This window comes from Silene latifolia, chromosome 6 (assembly GCF_048544455.1).
Source record: "Silene latifolia isolate original U9 population chromosome 6, ASM4854445v1, whole genome shotgun sequence".
Classification (NCBI taxonomy): Eukaryota; Viridiplantae; Streptophyta; class Magnoliopsida; order Caryophyllales; family Caryophyllaceae; genus Silene; species Silene latifolia.
In genome coordinates this window covers 102,353,799-102,371,813 of record NC_133531.1, presented here as the reverse complement: position 1 = coordinate 102,371,813, position 18,015 = coordinate 102,353,799, and the positions used below count along the sequence as shown (strand labels likewise).

The 18,015-nt window shown below is 35.9% G+C and overlaps 1 long non-coding RNA gene across 1 annotated transcript; it reads right to left on the bottom strand.

The window, feature by feature from the left end:
- Window positions 1-14,632: 14,632 nt before the first annotated feature.
- Window positions 14,633-16,300, bottom strand: LOC141658884 (uncharacterized). Its single transcript, XR_012549503.1, has 3 exons — window positions 15,728-16,300; window positions 15,138-15,203; window positions 14,633-14,762 (listed from the first exon to the last, which is right to left on the bottom strand). It is a non-coding gene; the product is annotated as an uncharacterized LOC141658884 (long non-coding RNA).
- Between the last annotated feature and the right edge of the window lie 1,715 nt (window positions 16,301-18,015).

Below are 18,015 nucleotides of genomic sequence, written 5' to 3'. Positions count from 1 at the left end.
AACACTGGTTTTATTGCATGCAAAACCGTTGTTGTATTTATCTGTTGACAACGGTATGTAACCATTATCTATTTTTATTGATGAAACTTTGACAACGGTTCTGCTTAAAAAAACTATTGTAAAAGTTTTGAACTCGACAACGGTTATCGTTCGTTATCTTATATTTTTGGCGGTTTGAATGGGAGGGAAAATATGTCAACGGTTATTTATCTAAATAAAACCGTTGTCAAATAATAGTTTGCAACGGGTCTTTTTTAACCATTATCGTTTTTAATTATTTTTTTAAAAAAAATGATTTTAACTTGTTTTAGCAGCTGCTGAAATGCTATTTTTTCAGCTGCTGCTAAAAAATATCATTCCAACAGCTGTGCACTACAAAAATTCAATCCTTCATCAAATACCCTATGATCAATTAAACGCAGTTTAAAAACAGTACAAACAGGATGATCAAAAGCCATAACACAACTTCCTCAAAAAAACAAAAGAAACCAATACACAATGACTCTTTATATACACACACATACATAAAGCATGAGCAAACTTTTGAGACTTCGCTAATGAAACAACATAACTGGCCCACATATTTCTCAACAGGGTGATGTCCTCTGGCGAATATTCTGACACTTTGTTGAGTATTAGTGGAAACTACAATTCAAATTTTACATAATCAAAATAGATATAATACATAGAAGTATACAGAATTCACTACTACAAATCCAGGCAACCACAATGGCCCTTTAACAACGCTTATTCACGAAAATCACCATAAGACGTTGTAGAATGGATGGCGCGAATTTTACTAAACTTAATTATAACGGTTATGAGTTGTTAACCGTTGTTATTGGTTTTAACAACGGTTCAAACTTGCACAACCGTTGTTAATATAAAAACTAATAACAACAGTTTAATCTGTAATACATTATAACTGTTGTTAATAATTTGACGCAAAATTAGTGAAAAGTAATTACAACGGTTATATTGGAACCCGTTGTTTTTAGGTTTTAACAACGGTTGTAGACTCAATAACCGTTGTTATTGAAGTTATGAAGATCTAAAGAACAACAGATTGCTTTATTCGGCTATACGCTACAAAACACAAACACAAGCTAATACTGCTACACAAATATCATCCTCCAGTCCTCCCTGATCGTCTCTCTCTCTCTCTGTCTTCATCTCCGTCACTATTGTCACCGCCTTCTCTTCCTCATCGTGTTTATCAATCAGGTATATATGTTTCTTAGCTTATTAACTATTTCTTATTAAGATTTTCAAGCTATATATAGATATAGGATTGTTCAATTTTCTGGCCTATGAATGTCGATTATTTTTTTGAATTTGTGAATTTGTTGGGTTATTATCTAATTTGTTGATAATTTAGCTTAATTGATTTCCTGAATTTTGTTTATTTGTTTGCCTATTATTGGATTTTCTGAATTAGTTGTCTATATATTACGAATGTAGAAAAATGACTTGAACTTGGATGATTGCTGCAAATTTGAGTGACCCCAACTATAAGGATGGTTTAGCTGAATTTTATGAAGTCGTTGCGAACAATTTGAAAGGTTCTTCTAGTATTCCATGTCCTTGTGAAAGATGTGGTAATATTAGGTATATTGCTTTTCCGGACGTTAAAATACACCTAGAAAAGTGGAGATTTAGTCGATCCTATACACGTTGGATTTTTCATGGAGAACCATTAGAGGACGAGAATAGCTTTGAAGAAGATGATGTTGAAGTATACGAAAGGCTAACTGATGATCCTGAGTTTGCCGAGTTTTTTGAGTTGGAAGAGTTGGAAGAAGACAAGGTGAATGTTGGGTCTATAGATAATGAAGAGAATGATGATGAGTCAAATGCTTTTCAAGATGTAGGTGATAACACTATTAATTGGGATGACCTTAACAACATTTATGAGAAGTTGTGTGAGTCTGAAGCACCTCTATATCCTGGTTCTAAGTTCACAAAAATGTCGGTTGTGGTGAAGTTGTATAATATCAAGGGGCAAATGGGGTGAGTGACACGTGTTTCACTAGTTTTTTAGCCTTGATAAAGGAGTTCCTTCCATATGGTAATGTTCTACCTGTTAAGTAATATGAGGCTAAAAAACTAATAAGAGGAGTGGGTATGAAATATGAGAAAATACATGCATGTCCAAATGATTGCATATTGTATCGGAAATTATATCAAAACTTAACCAATTGCCCTAAATGTTTGGAGTGGCGTTATAAGGATAAGGAAGGGATCCCGGCTAAGGTGTTGTGGTATTTTCCAGTGATACCAAGATTCATAAGGATTTATGCGAATCCCGATGATTCAAAAATGTTAACCTGGCATGAAACTTGAAGAATAAATGATGTAAAGCTAAGACACGCGGCAGATGGTGTGCAATGTAAATCGTTCGACGCTAAGTATCCCGAGTTCGGCAATGAACCTAGAAACTTACGTCTAGCACTGTCCCCTGATGGAATGAACCCACACAGAAACATGAGTAGCCAACATAGTACTTGGCCAGTAGTGTTGGCTATTTATAACTTACCTCCATATGTGTGCATGAAAAGAAAGTATTTGATGTTGTCGTTGTTAATTTCCGGCCTTAAACAACCTGGAAATGATATAAATGTCTATTTGGAACCTCTTCTAGATGATTTGCGAATGTTGTGGGATAGTGGGATAGAAATATTTGATGCATATAAGAACGAAACTTTCAATTTGAGAGTGATGTTATTGTGTACAATATCTGACTATCCGGCATATGGCGACCTTTCTGGGCACACAGTTCATGGGAAAGAGGCTTGTCCATTGTGTGGGGAGGATATCGAGTCTGAATAATTGAAGTCTTCTCGTAAATATGTGTATATGGAAAATATGAGGTTCTTGTATCATGACCATTGTTATCGCAAGATGCAGAAAGCATTTAATGGAAGACAAGAACTTTGTCAACCTCCTAGAATTTTGAGTGGGCATGAAGTTTATCAGAAAGTAAAGCATATTGAGATAGATTATGGGAAGAAGAACAGCTCTAAATTATCAACTCGTGGGTATAAGAAAAGATCCATATTTTTTGATAAACTTCCATATTGTCCTGACCTGGAGGTCAGGCATTGCCTCGATTTCATGCACATTGAGAAAAATGTCTGTGATAATATTATCAATACCCTTCTGAATGTTCCCGGTAAAACAAAGGATAACGCCGCAGCTATGGAAGATATGAAAATGATGGGTATTAGGCTAGAGTTGGCACCACAGAAGAGAGGTAATTGTACATTTTTACCGCCAGCAGCCTATACCCTTTCACGGAATGAGAAAAAAGAGTTTTGTGCATGCTTGAATGGAATTAAAGTGCCACATGGTTATTCTTCGAACATGAAAAGCCTAGTGTCGATACGAGACTTAAAACTCACCGGGTTAAAGTCACATGATTGTCACACTTTGATGCAATAATTACTACTTGTGGCTATTCGTTCCATTTTACCTGAAAAGGTAAGATATGCTATAACTAGATTCTGTCTCTTCTTCCAGTCCATATGCGAGAAAGTCATCGATCCCGATGACGCGGATTCATTGCAGGACCTCGTTGTAACCTCTCTTTGTCAGTTGGAAATGTATTTTCCACCCTCTTTCTTCACTATCATGATTCATCTGACCATTCACTTGGTTAGGGAGATTTTGTACCTTGGGCCCGTGTACTTGAGATACCAGTATCCTTTCGAAAGATTGATGAAAGTCTACAAGGACTATACATCTAATCGGTATCGTCCGGAAGGTTGTATTGCTGAACGCGCTATTTTAGACAAAGATCTTTAATATTGTTACGCTCATCTCTCCCCTGGGGAGTTGATTGGCGTTCCTAAGAATCATCATAGTGATTGGATGACCGGAAAAAGTATTAGGGGCCTGGTTGAAAAAATTGTGACACGTGAAATGTTGCATTTAGCACATACACGTATGTGCTAAACAACGAAGATGAGGTGCAACCTTATATTCAACAACACAAATATGAGCTCAAATACGATCACCCAAACAAGACTGAAAGTGGATTGCAAACGAGCATACGAAGACGTTTGGAGAGTGGTTTAGGAATATTGTTTTAGAGTGTACGAATCAAACTGGTGATGACATCTCTCCTAGGTTACTACGTCTTGGTTTAGGTCCAAATGCCAGGGTCACCTTTTACAGCAGTTTTGCCATTAATGAATATACTTTTTACACCCGCGAGCAAGATGAGTTGAGCACAATGCAAAATAGTGGTGTGAGTTCTAAATTTGAGGCAATGCACTTTGCTACTTCAAAAGATAAAAAGCCTATTTGGAGAAAATGCCTTTATTATGGTGTTATTCAAGAAATATTGGTATTAGATTACATTGATTTCACAATGCCTTTGTTTCGATGTAACTGGGTTGATAACAACATCCATTGTGTCCGAAAGGATAAGATGGGATTTACGTTGGTCAATCTGGGTAAGGTTGGCAATAATAAGGATGATCCTTTCATAATGGCATCCCAAGCTAAACAAGTGTTCTATGTCACCGATCCTATGGATAAGAAGTAGTTTGTTGTACTATCTATAAGGAGTAGAAGGAGTAGTCCATCCGATAATGGTGATGATGATCATGATGTCGTTTTTGAGGGAATGGATCACTCTACCACTGTATCTTATTTCGAAGATGTTGACACTGATTATAAGGACACTGAAAGCATCTATATGCGTGATGACCATGGTGAAGGTATTTGGGTTAACAAAGAAACTATGACATCCAAGAAACGTCCCCGATCCTGAGATGGTCTATAATGTAAGTTATTAGCTTTTATTTTTATTATTATTTTTTAAATATATATATCTTCCTTTTATTTTTAATTTTTTTTTAAATAACTATCTCCACTGAACAGATTTGCATTTAGGAACTGCATATTTAATACAAACGTAAAGCACTGATACTCTCGACGCTACTTATACAACAGTACTGGAAATCTTACAAGACCATAGGGTTACGCATTACCTTTATTTAAGTTGCCTTTTCATACAGGCCCACGACACTGCTTATGATAGGCGGATACAGACACACAAAGTTTGACACTCAACAAACAACACACGACGTTGCTTGGAAGTTTCAGCTACAGAAACGGACACATTTTGTAGGGGTTTTAGGGGTACATTGCTTGGAAAACAGCCACAACCTGGTTGTAGGCATCGACGCTTTCTGACCTGGCCGACTGCTGCCCATCAAAGATGGTCGCATACGGCACTTGGACATAGTCCACGGTATTCTTAAGAAGCTCGGCATCCTTGTCTGTGGCTACCTAGAGGTATGGTTCGAGTGTTGATCTATTCGGAGCATTCCAGTCGTTCCTGCCATGGCCTTGATGGGACAAGAGTTGGTCGTCACACATCCAATCAAACACATTTATAATACTCAACAAACTACTCGTTAACGGTAAGTCGAGATCGATCCATGGGACGGTGTGCTTTGGGTTCTAAGTCTATCCATCTCAATTTATGCTAGTGTCACAATTTATTTGGGTTTGTAGTTGTGTCCTAGGCTAATACAAGCAATAAAGTAAAACAAGCAATAAGAGGAAAGATGTAAACAAATGATTAAAAGTTCTAGGATGTCATGGGGTCATAGGGGATTCATGGTGTTGATCATACAAACATGTTTACAATTATAAGCAAGCAATTAATGTTGTGGAGGAACCGAGTTGGTTTATATCTTACGGTTCGTAGGAAGAGTTGGGTCCCGGAGCCGAATCGATTAGATTGTACAACACCTACAAGTCGACTTACTTTCCTCCTAATCAACTTCTATGCATGGTCTAACAAGACTCGAGTTGGTTTATATCTTACAAGTCAAGTTGAGTAGATAAGAGATGGTAAAAATGCAAGGATTCATAGGCTTAGCATTTCATCAAACATAACATGTGCATAAAGTTGTCATCACAACAAGCAAGCAATTTAATCATGTGAACATATTAGATTAAGCATGAATCAATCCCATGTTGGTTTCCCTTAATTACCCACTAATCCTAGCTAAGAGACTACTCACTTATTATCAAGTTTAGCATGTTAACAAGGTTGTCAATCATATTAACAAGGTAAAACATGATGAACAAGTAAGAAAGATTTAACAATAATTAAAACAAGGATTAAGAGGATTATACCTATGGAGATTCCAAAACAATAATGCAAAGAATAATAGAAGAAACTTGATGATTGATGGAAGGTTGTCAATCTCCCAATAATAACCCAATAATCTTCAATTACCCAATAATAAACTTGAATAACAAACTTGAACAATAATTATGGAAAGATTAATGTGTAATTTGTGGAAAGATTAAAGAGTAATCTATTCTAATCTACTCCTAATCTCATCTAAAGAAGGATTTTCTACTCTAAAAACTTGATAAAAAGGATCCCCTTTTTATTATTTACAAGTGGGGTATTTATAGTAGAAATTAGGTGGATGCATTAGGGTTAACTAAGGGCTAAACTAGTAATTACACTTTTTAGATTGAGCAGGGAGACGCCGGTATTTTTTGAAGGAAGGGCTTCTTTCTTTGAAGCTTGAAGAAGACGAAATTGTGCTGTGAAGGAATCCGGGCGGATTGTTGTCGGGACGGGCGGATTGTAGAAGGGGAAGACGGGCGGATTTGGGAGAAGACGCACGTCTTCTGTGGTTTGGGGACGGCCGGATTCTAGAGAATCCGCACGGGTTGGAGGGCTATCTCGTTTTCTCTTCTATTCTTCCCTTTCCTTCATTTCCACTTTATTCTTGTGGGATTGGCCTTTAGTTCTCGCTTCCTCTTCATACTAGTCCATCAAATATCGTCAAATAGCTTCCGAATACGCACGAAAGACGGGAATTTCCGCTTTATTATCTCCTTTTCTACAAAACATATGAAATGCGATAGAAAAGCAAATAGGAAGGTATTAACGGATAAAATGGCCATAGAACGTTATAATAGTATGCAAAATAGGCTCAATTAGGGGACTAAATATGCGCAAATAATGTTCACATCAGGCCTCTGAGTTAAAACATCATGTCAAGCTTAAATGCTGATTCTGCATGTGCAGGTGATGTTCCAAACTGAATTAGTAGACTCCCTTTGAATCCCCATGGCCCCCATTGTGGCTTAATTTTGCTGACCGAGTATCCCAGCTCAATAAGCTTATTCCTAAAAGGATTAAAGCTTTTGGCAGCAAATTTTCCATTGTCTATATCTATGTGGCCTGGGGCATTAATCAGGACACAGTGATATGGACGACCAATATTTTGAGTCATTTTCAGACCAGTAATTTGATGGTTTATTTGTGAGTTGTGGGGAGCTAATGGATACTGAGCTAATGGGATGCCTCTTTTCTGAATTTATAGCAAGTTTGAGATGTGTTGCTGGAGTGTATGTATGTTGTCTTTAGCTTTTGGTAGCTTTAAAAAGCCAATTGAAGCAATGGTCATTGTTAAAGATTCCCAAATTTGCGTGGCATATGGTAAATCATGTAGATATTCAGTATGCAAGCTGGTGTTTTTGTCTTATTTTCTTGATCTTATTATTAGATGTGGATGTTGTTGTTAAAATTGCTGATTAATGTTGCAGTATATAGTGCTTCTGCTATTACAGTTGTTATGCTGCTGTATTGATATAGGTTTGGACTATAATGCAATCACAGTAATTTAAAAAAAAAAGTGTTAAACAATAACAACGGTTATATTGACAATACCTGTTGTTATTACTTTCACCAACGGTTATATTGACATTACCCGTTGTTATTACTTTCAACAACGATTATATTGACATTAACCGGTGTTATTACTTTCAACAACGGCTGTAGTACTTCTACCCGTTGTCATTGCTTTTTCTAGACATATTTCATTTTAGCGCAAATTGGGTGAAAATATATTACAACGGGTATATTTTAACCGTTGTAATAAAGTTATGACAACGGTTGACTTTTATTGACCCGTTGTTATTAACATATAACAACGGTTTTGTTTTAAGGACCCGTTGTTAATAGTTTGTCTTAATAAAAAACTAATTTACAAACACATACAGGTATACAGCATACCACATAAACACAGCACAAACACACACAACATCAATTCAACCGTTGGTATCCTGAGTTGATTCTCTCTTCCCCGCTTTCTACATTCCGTTGTCGGCCGTCGTCCAGCTTCCGACGCCCAGATTCCATTGCCTTCCCTTATCATCCTGCTCGTTCTCTTTATCATCATCATCATCAGGTATGTTCACTTTTGTGTTTCGTCATTAGGGTTTTAAGATTATCTTTTTTGTTTTTCATCTGTTTGTTTTTCGTCTTCTTTGTTATCTTTATCATCCCGCATCATCTACTTCATTCCTCTTATTAGGGTTTTAGGATTTTAGAAGCTCAAACTGTTGTTTTAAATTTTCATTCCTCTTTAGGGTTTTAGATACTCTGCATGTCGTTGTTCATTTCCTATTCACTCATATTTAGGGTTTTAGGATTATCATGGGTGAAAAACGGAAAAGAAGTCAAAAGAATAATAAGCCTGGTGAGAGGGGTGCTACGAAGTGCCCTGCAGCCCTTGCAGCTATAGTGGCTAAACAGCCGCTTAAAATAACATGGAACGCGAAGGGTTTCCCTACTGGTCCAAATGCGAAGGATTTATCCACTTGGATTGGATGTTGCACAAGACAGTTTGTGCCTATCCATTTACATGAAATTAGGAAAATGAATCCAAAATCGGCGCAGTTATTCTTGGATCGTATAAAGGAAGCCTTTGATATTGCCGAATGCTATGATAAGTATTTAATACAGAAGGCAGGGAGTGTCTTAAGGCAGTGGAAGTGTGACGTTGGTAAGTATTGGTTATATGTGGACAAGGAGACGGGGGAGATGCATAAGAGCCCACCGTCAAACAAGTGTCCCACCATCATTCAGGAACAATGGGATCTTTTCAAAGCGATTCGAACTAGTGAGAAGTTTGAGGTTAAATATCCTCGCCTTTAATGATTTACCTATCATTTTTTTAATTAATGAGTTCTCTATAATCTTTTTATTATCTCATCTACTTGTTCTTTTATATAATTTGAAGGCCGTTAGCAAAAGAAATCGTTCTAACATTTCATGCTAGAAGGGGAAATGGTATGGTTCTCGAGGCGGTTACAGATTGATAGAAGACCAACTCATAAGTAGCATGCATCCCCCTGTTTATTTGATTTTTTTAATCACACTTGGACTTGATACACATTTATATATATAACTGTTACCATGTTAATGTGTAGGTGGCAAAGGGAGTGACCGACTTGAATCGGCACGTAACTTATAAAGAAGGGCACACGCCTAAAGGATCATCCCGGTCGTGTGACAAATATGATCAGGAAGTGTTGGCCAACATAATAAGCATTATTTTATTAAGACGAGTTCATTACTAACTTTATTATTTTAGTCACAAATATAATTTGAAGTTTATTTAATATATTATAGGAGAAGGTATTGAAAGAGGTAGAAGAAGGGAAATTCACTCCCAATGGTCGTGATGACGTTCTTTCTAGAGAGATCGGCCGACCCGAACATCCAGGTCGATTGAGGGGCATCCCGTTACATGTTGGAGTCACGAAATATTATGGGACAACTGCCCCGAAAAATAAGAAAAGGAAGGCTAAGGCTGAGAAGGCTGACATGGTACCATTTATTCTATTATTTTCATTTAAGTTCACATGTTATTGTTTTAAATAAATTGCTGAAACATTACATTCTTGGCACGCAGGTTCAGTTATTGGCATCCGTGATACTAAAGATGAATTCTGGAGGCAAGGCTTCCGATGAAGAATTGAAGATGATGGAGGATGTCATTAAAGGGGGTAAAGTACAACAGATTGGTCAAGAGGCCGAGAACACTACTACCTTGACAATATATGAGAAGGATGTATCGGTCAACAAGATTCAGAAAGATCAGGTACCTACTGCTTCTGAAGTTGTAACAACTAAAGCCGATAAGGTAAATATATGACTTCCCTATTTTTCTTTTCTTTTTTTTGGTAAGATCAGAGGGTGTGTTCCCTGCCAGCTCTAATGCTATAACTTCTGACATCGTGCCATTGGTTAATTTTATTAGGTAAATGAGTTTGAAAAGGAGATGCAACTTGAGTTATCCGCCACAGCTGACAATAATCAAGGGATGCAACTTGAGAAGACGATTGATGGAAAACAGCAGCATACATCCCCTTCAAATCAGTTCACAGTTTTCGGCAAGGTATGCGTGAAGTCTTTAATTAATGAAATTTATATGAATTCTATTAAATTTTGAGATATAATATATAATGTATGTGTATTCTTCTGGCCGTAAACAGGAAGGTAGTTATTCTTGCTGACCCTAAATCCGCGAAACCTGTGCGTGTTGGCCGGGGTCTCATAGACTTTACCACCAAATCAGGATGTCCCCTAATATGTTCTCCTCTGTTACTTCTAGCATTCATGTCTTAGAATCCATCATCCAGTAACTTATATAAACACTCATTCAAGTTATTATGTTCATATATCAATTACTCTAATTGGCATATGACTACATCTTTTGATAAAGCATTTTTGCGTAGCGGTTAAGAAATTTTACATCACTTTTAGCATCCTTACTAATTCCCTTGAATTGATTGATTATCATCAAGGTTCTCAGCAATTGAACTCACAATATTAATGAAAACCCTAGCATTTTCTTGAGTTAGAGCTGATAGTAGTGTGCATGAAAATTATATCTTATGGCTTCTCTAATCTCACCAACACATTATTCAAAGATCCTATATATTTTGTATGTAGTTTACGTAGATAACGTTTTTTTACATCATCTACGTCATCTGCCACACTTTTTGTTTGTTCAAAAATTCATCATTAGAAATAGACCTGGAATGAGGGATTTCCATGTTCCTTTTATGGGTAGTCTCTAATAAATCACTGTTAAGTACTTTATTATGTAAGGATGAATTTTCAGCGTTGGTAAAGTCTTGTCCTTTTACCTTGATCTCCCACTTATCTCATTCTAGACTTTGATCTAGTTGAGTATATCTCCCTCTTTCTAATGATATTCAAAAATATTAGAAAGACTAATGATATTAATACTCTCACTGTGGTAGCCAAAAACTTGTTTATGTGAAAACAAGTACATTACCTTCAGGTACCTTGGAGGTAGTAGTACCCTCCTACACTTTGTGATCTTGTAATATTCTGTTTGGTGGTTGATCTCGCTTGGTGGATTGTCTTGATATTGGATTTGCTAGTGGATAATATGTTAGTGAGACGGAGTTAGTGGCATTTCTGGAAGTAGTATTATGTAGTTAGTGTCGAAAGGCTATGCTATAGTTGATACAATATCGTGAGCCGTGTTGTGGAGATAGGCATAGTTGGTGGAGTTAGTGTAAGGTGTACATGCTTTATAGGTTGGGGTTGAACTTCGGGCACGAAATTCATTTTTAAGGAGGGAAGACTGTAATACCTCGGGTATTCTGGTCTTAGGGTACTCTATCGAGTACGGGGGTGCTGAAGGGTTGTGTAACGATTTTTAAAACATTTAATTATAAAATTCCCAAGACCTCATGCATGTTAAGTATTAAAATTAAACAAAATGGTGATTAGCAAACTTACTTGGATGCGGAAGAACTCCGATAAGATGCTAATAATAAGAAGTATATAAACCCAAATTGTAGTTGCTTGAATCATAGTATAATCTATGAGACCGTCTTACAATAATGCCCCAAGTGTTGTGCCTCTAGCGGTATCCACACAATATGAGCATGTATGCTAGTACAAATTTAAGGGCAATTTTTTTACCTCTTTCTGCCTTGAGATTTTTGTCTTTTTGAAAAACTAATCCTCAAACATCTCCCCCTTATATCTCTATATATAGTGAGTTCAAGGAGAATCCTAGACTATCTAGGATATGGAAAGTCTAATAAAATAATCTTTTATTATTCTTATTACCTTTATAATAATTAATCTATATTAATTATAATTGTCCAAAACTCATCTAGTGTGTAACCCTGTAGGACCGATTAATACTACCCAAATCCTAACTCATTTAGGACTCAGACTACAAGCAACTCCTAGCAGAACATTGTAGCCACATAGAATTAATCGGTTATACAATATTCCGGACATATGGGCACACTAACTCTTTCAGGTACTCTATCGAGTAAGTGGTATGAAGGTTCTAGAGTACGTTATGATCTTAGTGTACTCGATCGAGTGGAGGCAACTCGATTGAGTAGGGTGTACTCGATCAAGTACGTGAGTTACTCGATCGTGTGTCGGTTTATTTACGGGTTTTGTCGCGGTTTGATAGTAAAACTGGAAGGGGTGTTTAAAGGTTATTTCGTGAGTTTCTTTTCATTCTACATTTTATACTCAAAGGGTTACACAAAAATTCAACGACGTTCAACCTCTCCACCTTTTACAATCAAATCTAAATCTAGGGTTCATAACTTTTGAGGATTTTTACACCTTTTCAATCGTCGTTATTTGGTTAAGTTCCTTATGTTGTTTTTATGTTGATTCGTTAAGTTTTGTCTAACCCTAATTGAGTGATTTGAGGGTTTTGGGTAGAAATCGGATTATGATGTATAGTTGTTAATTATTGTTGTAGGTGACGATGTGGTACTCTTGTGCAATGGTATGTTTGGCTGCAGTTATAGCGGATTGTGAAAAGGTAGGGTTTTCCCTACATGGTTACTGTATAATTGATCTAAGTGTTGTGGTGGTTGAATCATATGATTATCTCTATGGTTAATTGTATTTCTTGGTATTAGCATAATTATCCGTATTGTGGTTTCTGGTTTTAATTGTATGTGGTTCGCTAGGTGCGCCCTCGGCAGAGTGGAGTCATTTGTAGGAATGGCTTCACGCCCTTGATTTGCCCCTTGTGGTTTCCGTCACAAGGGGGATGTGCACATAAATGTTCATAGGGTTATTCGCTCTACGGTTTTGAGCAGGGCTTAGGTATCAAGGCTGCGGTCCACACTAGCTGTAATACTCCGTATTTTGATAATAATTTATGAAAGTAATTTATATAATTTAATAATAGATTAAATGACGTGATTTCTTATTAAGCATTGTTATAAGCATGATGATACGGGGAAAATATGTTGGCATGTATGTGGAAGGTGTGAATATGATTAAAAATGTAAAGTATTAATTATTGTGTGGAATTGTGAAGAATGTGATTTTGGTTGATTTCACAAGATTTTTACCCTTGATCGTTTTAGCTGCCATTTATTGTCTGTTTAAAATTCTTGTCCGAGATTTTATGTGTGATATCTTTGCGAGTTAGCTTTCATATGCCACTGGTGTTATGTTCAAATAATATACGGTTTAGGAGAAATAAATATTTTAGTGGACAGTGGTCGAAATGTTCCTATACAGTATTGCTTACGTGCCATGTTTTTGTAAAATTTGTCATTTAAAAACTGATTAATGATTTGGTAAAATTCACTAGTAGAAAAACCCCCTACGGTGGCGGTTATAAATGACCTTTTATGGCGGTTTTTAGAGATTTAGGGTGCGTCGTTTATCGCGGCGTCGTATAAACTTTACGGCGGTTATAGGTGGTTGTACAACCGCCGTTATAGCTCTCCTATAGTGGCGGTTCTTATACAAAACCGCCATTATAGACTTATATAATACGACGGTTGTTAGACAAGAACCGCCACTGTAACTCATCTATAGTGGCGGTTATTGTAAGAAAACCGCCACCATAGGTATTTTAATGAACACTTTAATTATCTATAGTGGCGGGTTTTAACTTAAGAACCGCCACCATTGATTATCTATAGTGGCGGTTTTACTTGAAAACCGTCACTATAGCTCGTGGCGTTTCTAACTTAGAACCGCCGCCATAGATAGGTATTTTTTTAAAAAAAAAATTGCTACCTAAATTTCTGTAGCAACCTCCCATAAATTTAACAATCTAATATTGAATTGAACAAACAATACATACACAAGAATGCAACCAACTACCCAAAAACTTCCATATCATCCGGCAGAACAATAAGTCCATGTTCAAAAATTTTACATCGAAGTGTATAAATAATGACATACACATCTTATTTAATAGACTAATCAACATTTACATATACATTTGGTAGACTACACCTCTTTTACATTCTTTATCTCGTCAATTGACACTCTTACTCTTAAATCTGCAATGATACAATAAACAAAACCCATAGTAAGAAAATCACTCTAAGCATTATTAAATCAACGTCTAGCGTTACTAAAAATCAAACAATGAAAAAAAGGGTACCTATATAAATAAATATATATAAAGAAAAAACAAGATAAAAAGCTCAAAAGTTTCAATTATAGCACCTTATACCACATATATTTCATGTCAGAATAAAATGAAAAATGAATTCCTTGTATGTAGCTTGGTTTCCACCTTTCACTAATTTCACTAGAACAAACAATGAACTCAACAATCGAAAAAAAAAAATAGACAAATTAGAACAATTAACCGAAGGATGCTCACTTGGTAAAATATGCAAGAATAAATCTTTGTCACCATTAGCCATGGACCATGTTACTCCGACACTTTCAGAGTTCAAAGCAACTTAGTTAGAAAAAGTCACGAAGGTCCGGAAGTATCAACCAAATCAATGGGGCGTGACCGAATTGAGGCCACAAATAGACTTTGATCCGCAAAACAATAATGTCACATACACGTCTTAGTTAATAAACTAATCAATATTTGATGTTCTCTAAACATTTTATAGCCCACACCTCCATAACATCTTTCATCTCGAATCTGCAATAATACATTTAACAAATCAATAGTTAGAAAAACAACCTAAATATTATTAAAATCAACATAAGACACTATAGAACATATTGATTGAAAAAAAATATGAAGTTAGGACATATACAAATTTACAGATAACATATATACATGGCACCATCTGAAACAATATGAAGTTAGGACAGGAAGATAGTGATTGAAAAAGTTGAATTAAAAAGAAGCTTATTTCAGAACTCTCCTCAAGGTAGAATGAAAACAAAATTGATCTCCACTTTAGAGTTTAGACTATTAAATACAGGTGAATATATATTTCGTGTAACAAACTACACAGTAGTACTTTTATCGCAAATCTTTAAACAAAAGCTCTCGGATGAAATAGATTACCTTGGAATCATTTTCATCAAAGATTTCTCCAACAATCTCCTCTACGACATCTTTCATAGTAACTATCTGTGATATGGACAATTTAAGAACTGTAACATCAGAGGACAATTACTTTGAATATATTAACTAAACCATAGGAAAAATGTATTTAAATTTTAGCACATTTTTCTGCCATTTTAGTTTCATAATGTTCATAACAAGCTCGGTCGTCTTAGAACATTAGTTACTCGTCTACCACACTCGCTTTCAGACAACTCATAATGGTGGGGTTCAGTAAATTGGTTAAACTTGTTTATCACAATTAACACAATCTATATTTTCTTACGGTAGATAAATAAAATCTACATTCAGCACAAGTACCAACACACACTAAAAGGCATAGCTCTCTTGAACCGAACATTTGGAACTAAAGTAAGGATTTCAATCATTTGACACTAAAGTAATTACCAGGTACAAAAAATGCAGGCTGCAGTATGTCTCGCGCCACTGATCCGTCAATCTGTTCTTGAATGTGTAGTATATTAGTAACGAACAAAATGTAATTATGGAATTTGATTTTAAGATTGGAAACAAGATTATCAATATATTACCTTCTGCAGGTTGTCGAGCAAATCCATTGCATATGCTATACCAACTTGATTGTGAAGGATATTACCTTACTTGACTTTGATTGCACCAATGATAGAAGAAATTACATTATATGACTGATTGTACAAACCCAGGAATCTGAACAAACTTAAGTTTGCAGCAAGTGATAAGCAATACTGAATATATACTAATCATGTACTACTCCACAGTAGGTAGCGTTTCAGCGGCCAGAATTTGAGAAATAACATTATCTCCAGGTACAAGAATAATAGGATCCGTAGTAGTATTAATTGCAGATGCAGAAGCATATGTAGAATCATTAGTCATGATTGTAAAATTTGGGGAACAAAAAAGGTTTATGCAAAAATGATGAACGCAACAAATTTCAATCAATCAAGAAGAATACAACAAAATTCCTATCAATCGAGATAGAGAAATAGAGGCAGGTAATATGCGAGAAAAATAAGCAAAATTAGAGAATCTCGAAAGGCATACCTGATAACAAACTTCGGCAGCGGAAATGCGACTCAAACAACCTCACAAATATCATATTACCTTCGATAATACAAGTAATTTGCCAAAACCCCAAATTTCTGTATACCCTGACCTACAATACCTTCAATAATATCGCAAAATGACAATAACTAAGCAATAACATATTATATTAGGTCTATTAACAATAATATAAGTAAAAAGAACAACAAATAACATCAAATTTATTCTAAATAATGCGGTAGGTGTCATGCCAGCCAACAATTAACAAAAGAAAATACCTAGAAATGAGATAAAGAAGAGCGGAAATAGGGCAAGTTGGCGCTGGCGTTCAACGGTAGGTATGCGGCGAACCGACGTTAGGCGGTCAATGTGCAGCGGTGGGTGCTTTGTGAAGATGGGGGAGTTGATTTTTGTTCAATTTAAATATAATGAGAATGAGGGCAAGGGGTATCAGATCGTGATTAATTAGCTAATCAAAGAGGAAGGGGGGTTGAATGAGAGAAGAATGGAGATGATTGATGAAGGTGGAGACGAAACAGAGAAAATAGGGGAAGTGCGTTTTGGTGAAAATGGGTAGTCAGTTTGGAAAGATGGGTGAAATGTGCAGCCGTGGGGTTCTTTGTGAAGGTGGGTAATTGGGCAGTCGGTATTTTTTAATTTCAAGAGTCAGCAGTACTCAATACAATGAGAATTAGGGGGATTAAATGAGGCTGTCATGTCTTGAATAACAGCTAGTCGTGCTTGTGACGGGTTAATCCCGTCACAAGCTTGTGACCTCTCACAAAAAGGTAGAGGACGGTGCAAAGGCGCCTTACGTGTCTTCCCACTCACCTCTCAATGGGCATTTTGTGAGAGGAAAGCGGTATCGTCATGATGCTTTCATGACGGATATCGCCGTCACAAATGAGAATTTGTGCTTGAATAAAACCACAATAAAGGTCTTATAGTGGCGTTTTTAAATTAAATCATCACACATTTTTCACGTTGGTTGTATAATTAAACCACCACAAAAACTTTATAGCGGCGGTTTTTAAATAAAACCACCACACTCTTTTCACGTCGGTTGTAAATTAAACCGCCACAAAAACCCTATAACAGCGGTTTTTAAATAAAACCGCCACAAATAGTTTATTTTATACGTCGGTTCTTAAATAAAACCGCCACCAATATTTTCTTAACTACTTTTGGTGGCGTTTTCTATTAGAACCGCCACTATAACAGCGTCACGATAGGAATTTTTTCTACTAGTGATTCCAACTCTACTTTTTAATAGACTCATGTATATTTCTAAATTGGTAAGCCACGTTGTAAGGAAATATTTTGACAATTTATGGTGATTTTTACAAGTTGACCTAAGTTTCTGACAAGTTGCTGTAAAATTTTTGTTTCGACCAAATAGCTTGTAAAATGCATTATAAATTGACCCTTTGAATTTTTGGCTTGATTATTTTTCTCATAGTTTAATAACTCTCTTTATTTTCTAAAAAGTATAAGTTCTCAAAGATTACTTAAGTTATTATTTATTTATGATTTTTAGAAGTTATAACATGTTGTTGCCAATTATGTAAAGTAGAATGACATGTCTAGTGATATGCGGAACGTGTTGCCCTAAGCCTATATTGCATCCATGTTTAAGTTAGATATCATTATGGAGAAAAATTAAACTAAACAATTGTGCGTATTTTGTTATAGATTATTATTTAGTCTGGCAATGTATTCGTCGGTAGTTAAGTAAAGTAGTTGAATTTAAATAAAGTTAGTTCGAATATCCTATATGATGTGATTTTGCTATTTG